Genomic DNA, 6000 nt, shown 5'->3' with positions numbered 1-6000 from the left:
TGAGGCACGGCTGGCGTAACACCCAGCACCCTGTGGGTTATTGCAAAATGAGGGAGCGAACTTCAGAATAAAAACAAACAGAGGTGAGCATGGAGTTGATAAGGAGACTGTAACCTTCAGATCAGCTCCGCATCAAAGAGCTCCCCAGGCAGAGATGGACAGAGCAGATAAACCAGCCCAGGCAAGAAGACTTGTTCTTCACCACAGCAGAACAGGAAGTGTGTGAGATTTCCCTTTTCCAGCACTCCCTGTCTGTCCAACTTGTATCCCTACAGTAGGCCTTCTCTTGAGCGGCAGCACCTTCTACCGTACACTCACTGTAAAACCCACACGGGAGAGGCACTGCACTGTCCGCAACGCTAAGTCACTTGCCTCCTGAGATAGCCAACACAAAGGCCAAACATAAAAACAAATATAGACATAAATGGCTTGGTCAGCCAAGCCTGATCTCCCTCGATGCTCACTCCTCTACAGCTATCCTGGACTCCCTTGGCATCAGGGACATGACAACTATAAGTATCCAGCCTCCTAATTACATGTTAGTCATTTAATGGTTGGCATAACCCCGCCTGTGGAAAATGCTTACTCTGTGAAAAGGGCGACCAATCTCCTTGGAATTCCTTTTCCCAGCACAAACATGATTCTTCAGAGCCAGCTGGAAAGGGGAAAAATGGATATTCTCTTGTGAGAAATTCTGCACTTGGAGCTAAAATCCCAAACAAAAAAGGAAAATTACCAGAAACCAAACTCCTGGTTTCTAGTGTTTGATGCGCTGGGATTTCTGCCAAAAAGTTTGAAGTATTTGGTTTTCCAATGAAATCTCAAGATTTCACAGGCATTTTTATGGGAAAACTTATTATCTTCCAGAAAGAACCTCAGCAACAGAGGGTTTAAAAAAAAAAAACAAAAAAACAAGAGGAAAATGTCACCTAATCATACCTAGTCCTTTTCCATCTTTCCCCAAAGATGCCCATTCACTGGCACTTCAATGCAATTATACAAGCAAGTGTCTGGACATCCAATTTTTAGGACAGTGGGAAAAGCTGAGCACTCCTGCACAGCATCTCCTATTTCTCCAGCATTGATTTCTTCCTTTGTTTTGATCAAATCAATTGTTTTTCTTGGCCCCTCCTAGCTCCCTGTAGAAAGGGAATTGCTGCAGCTACCTACCTTATGTGGGGCTTTACTGACTGAATACAGTTACCTGTCAAGTACTAATATCCTCCCTAGGCATTCCCTCCATCCCTCCCAGCCCCGTTATTTTCTTTTTTAAGATTAATAAAACTCAAAAAAGTTTGTGCACAAAGGAAATCCCTGCTCCACCCAGAAACACACACACCCACAGGAACTCCAGCACTCGATGGAATGCTGGAGATCGATTACAAACCAATCCAGGAGTCAAGAAAATACCTTAGAATTCTTTGGTTTAATTTTTTTTCTTTCTTTTTTAATACTGTGATCACAAAACCTGTCATCCTTACAAAACACACTCCTGGAACAGAAAAAGCTTCATTACGTTTGGGCTGTAACGCAAAAAAGCACATAGCAATTTCTGTCCAGAATGGTCAGGCTGAGGCTGTGCATAGCGGTGTCTGCTCACAGAGGTAAAAGTTGGCAGCATTATTAGTGGTTTAATAACATTAATTTCTTCATTAGTATTTAAAGACTACTAATGAGGTGCCCTGAGCACTCAGGCTGAGCACACTGGGAAAAGGTGGCCCTTGAAGTCAGATGCACAGAATTTTCCCTGATGTGCCCCAAAGTTCAAAGGCCAGCTCTGCCTACCTGGGTCAGGTAAAAAACACGTTCCAGCAGCAGCAGGTTTTAGCAAATAGCTAGAGTTTGAGATAAAAGTTACGTGAGATCTTGGCCTCTGCAACAAGATTTCATGGAGACAAAGAACATTCATTATAAGACCACCAGACTGCAAAGGGTCTCAGGAGTTAGTGCTAGAGGAAGGGTCTTGGACAACAGATGAGTGAACTTCCGGTAACTTTCAGAGCACACTAGGACAGACCTTCTTGTTGTTACCCCAGAATGTGAACAACAGAGATATTCCAAAAACATGATTTGATTTCCTTACAATCAAGAATTTTTTGTGATCTGCCTAATAAAAATTGAAGTAGGTCACTTTTGTTTTCAAAATAATTAACTGTTAAAATGAACTGTCCTGCCAAAACAGTGGAAAATAAGGAAATATATTTGCCGGATTATGCAAAATCAACTTACACATAACTGTACCCCAGGAACAATGGCACAGACAGGCCAAGAAAAGACAATCATTAAGGAACAATTTTCCTCACAATAAATTAGCAAGTTGCAAAGTGCTTGGTATTACAGGGTTATTCAGTAAGCTGAGGCAGTTACTAACCTTTTTGGTTAATACCAGGGAAGCAGTACAGAAACTAGCTATCAGAGCGTGGGGTGGAAATCTGAGAATGTGGGTGCACAGGATTTTGTGAATGAAAGTGTAAAAACATGTAATGACCATTCTCTCTGTTTAACCCTGCAAAGTCAGCCCAGCCGGTCAGACAGACTGCTTGCCTAAGAATGGTAATAATAGGCTACCTTGGTTTATGTTTGCATACTTACATAGGCTCCTTGGCTGTAGAGACGAAGAATGCCTTTAGAGAAGACCATTGGCCAAGCGCCATAGCAATAACATCTTCGGAATTTACAAGCAAAGATGTTTTACATAATTGTCTACCAGTTACTCAACTGAGGCCACGAATTTTAGACCAAAGACAGCGGTCAGGCATTACTTTTAAACTGAGAAGTGAATGTTCTTGCCAGTGATATTTAACAGAACTGACAGAAGCACTGTTAAACAGCATGGCCTTAAACAACCTGGACTAATTAGACCTGCTTTGAGCAGGGAGTTCAACGATATGACCTCTGTACATCCTTCCCAAACTAAATTACTCTGTGATTCTGTGAGCATCTGATAAGATCAAACTGTCACACTGCAATGAAATCCTTCCCTAGGACGAGTCCACTCATTTTCCATCAGCACACCTTGACAGCTCAGTTATGGGTTCAGGCCTCCCCCTCCTAAAAACACATAGGTATCTTGCACTTGGCTTTCAGAATTCAGGGGAAGCTTGAAATGAGCTGCCTTTCTTTACACTTTTTAACTTCAGCTGTGGACATGCTACACAATTCTACTCTTTTGACAACAAAAAGGTCACCAGTTTAATATCCCATGCTTTCCTTTGCCACATGAAATTCCCAATCATGGCTTTTAATAACTGATCAGTAAAAAAACAAACTCAGAAAATCCACTAGAAGAACAGAATGAAAGAGCCAACGTCAGGGCTGGGAGAGAAGCCAGGTCCTTTACCTTGAGCCTCAGAAAGTTACTTGGGGCAAGGTTTTATTACATGCCCATGCAGCCTTGAGATACCGAGCATGTGGAGGCTCTCAGAGGCTAGAGCCATGGCCTCAAGCTCTGAAGTATGCTAGATCCTACCCTGGTTGGTTTCCAGTTAGTCCCTCTTTCCAGGCCCTTATAACAGAAACTGCTACACCCATCTGAGTTGCAGCCAGATAGACCAGCCCAGAATACTGAACACGCCCTTAAACAACAGAAGTCCCCCACTGCCAGAGTCATTAAAAAAGAATTCATAGCCTGTCGCCCCATTTGAGGCAAAAAGGTAGCACACATGTACCTGTCCTCTGCAGCTGCTCAGCCAGAGCTGCTACTCGGTACAGGGAAACAGACCAGCCCGCATTTTCTTCCAGGTGTTGCCTAGCAATCAGGCTAACAAGCCGCTCTCTACATCCACTCCACAAATCCTCTCCCAGTCAAGATGCACAGCATCTCCAGAGAGACAGGAGATCTTTATAGGAATTGGACTAGGCCTACAAAGAAATAAGGCATGTTAAGATAAAAATAAATCTTTTACAGGCACATCTTAAAGAAAAGAACAGCAGCATTCACACATCAGAAGTGCTAGAGAGGCTTACTGGGAGCACTAACGCAGATCTCAGCGAAAGACAGCAGGCTCTAAGCAAGGCTTTTCCTACATCGCTATGTCCCCAGAAAATGGTAGCTTGGATTTGATTTCATGTTATATGTTAGCAGCTAACCTGTCTAGCAGAAGCCAAATGGAGTCTGGCTCTCTGAGACGCTTTCTGCCACAGACATTCATTATATGTTCCACTTTGCTCTGCAGCAGTGTGCCAGATCCTAAACATGATTCTTGTGAGCAATCGCCTGATTTATCGTAGACTGCATTAGCCGTCAAGGCTTCATAGACTAAATTAGACATAATGAAAGTCAAGCCCAAGACCTCCATCCTGCAGCCGTTTCACCTTTGGCTGGCCTTTCAGCCTCAGTTCAGGAGCTGAGTCACTGACAGAAAAAATGCAGCATGCTTCAGGCAAGACTGCTGAGTACCAAATGAGGGTCCCACTTGGTTTGCTGCCTCCCTGTGAGACCTTCTGGCTGAGCTCACTCTTGGGTAACCTGCTCTCTACCTAGGTTGCACAGAATGGATTGTTTTGCCTTCCGTGCCCTGCTATTTTCATTGATTACTCAATGAATGCTAAGAGTGCCAGACAAGTTGGGGACAACAGCACTGGGTGCTGCATCTAAGGGTCAAGCATGAAGACAACCTGGTGTCAATCTTCTTTAGGTTGTCTACTAGTGCATTCACCTGTCACAGAAACAGTTGAGGGGCAGTCAGATCATCTGAGACAGTACCTGCCACTTAGGCATGGCCATGTGCCTTTTCCTGAAGCTGCCAGGCACTTTGGAAGAAGAGAATCACAGAGTAGCTGAGGTGGGAGGGGAAATCTGGAGATGGTCTAGCCCAAAACAAGGGCAGCTGGACAAGGGTGCTCAGGATCATGTCCGATTGGGTTTTGCATATCTCTGAGGATGGACACCCCATAACTTCTCCTGACAACCTGTTTCAATGTTCAACCACTCTCACAGTAAAAAAGTTTTTTCTTATGTTCTCACCACCCTCTAGAATGGAAGACAGTATTTCCTAGTATAGTCCTTCTATCTGGTCTGTCCACTGGGGAAGGAATGATCCCAGTAAGAGCTCCCCTTGGTATGCAGGTCATCTCCGCTGGCCTGGCGAACACTGCCAGACTGTCTGGGTCACGACTCCAAAGGCTGCAGACTGCAGGTGATCCCAAGAGTCTGGGAAAGGTCAGAGATGCGTGACAATTGCAGGCAGCTGACTTTGTATTGACTTACAAAGTACGCTCTGTGGTTAAAACAGGCTCTGGATGCCAGGCTGATGGCAAGCCCTACCTCAAGGAAGGGATTGCCCACTGGCACGACAGGAAGATGGAAAGCATAGGAGCTGAGGGGACAAACATCACATGGCAAGCACAACCTGACGGGTTTACTGGAGGGAAGAAAGAATTCAGTAGCTAACCAAGTGAATCAGAGACATGCCATGTATTCCTTGGACTTATTCAAGCTTACATAAAAGAAAATAATTGCATTTTTGGATAACAAGTTCTCAAAAGCCTTTTATCTGTCTTCACAGAAACAATTTACTTGCACCTGAGAAAAAGCCACCAGCAATGAATGGCAAACAAAATATTCTTCAAAGGAAGTGTCATGTAAGAATGGGTTCAATTACAAATAAAACTTTACCTTAAGATAAAGCAGATTAACTGCCATTCATTATATTTGTTTTGGGACTTTTCTGAACTATTCTAACCAGATGAGTTTTGAAAAGTTTTCTTTGCAGCAATAATGGATCAAAGACCCCAAGCAAGCTGAAATACTGACAGCTATTTTTTATAGAAATATCCTGGTTCAACCACATACAGAAGAACATGAGAGCTATTATTCCACTCAGTTCTTCACTTCAAACCCTTTGATAGAAACTCCACCCACATGGCTCCCCCAGCCAAATACCACCACACCAGCTGAACACATCCTTGGGTCATGGCACAGTTACAAGCTACTGAACGCTCATAAATGCTTTAATTAGGTGTCACATACATAGCATGTGCTTTGCCAGACACTCAGCA

The sequence above is a fragment of the Grus americana genome, chromosome 4, assembly GCF_028858705.1.
Source record: "Grus americana isolate bGruAme1 chromosome 4, bGruAme1.mat, whole genome shotgun sequence".
Lineage (NCBI taxonomy): Eukaryota > Metazoa > Chordata > Aves > Gruiformes > Gruidae > Grus > Grus americana.
The sequence above is the reverse complement of the archived record's forward strand: the minus strand, read 5'-3'. Positions refer to the sequence as shown.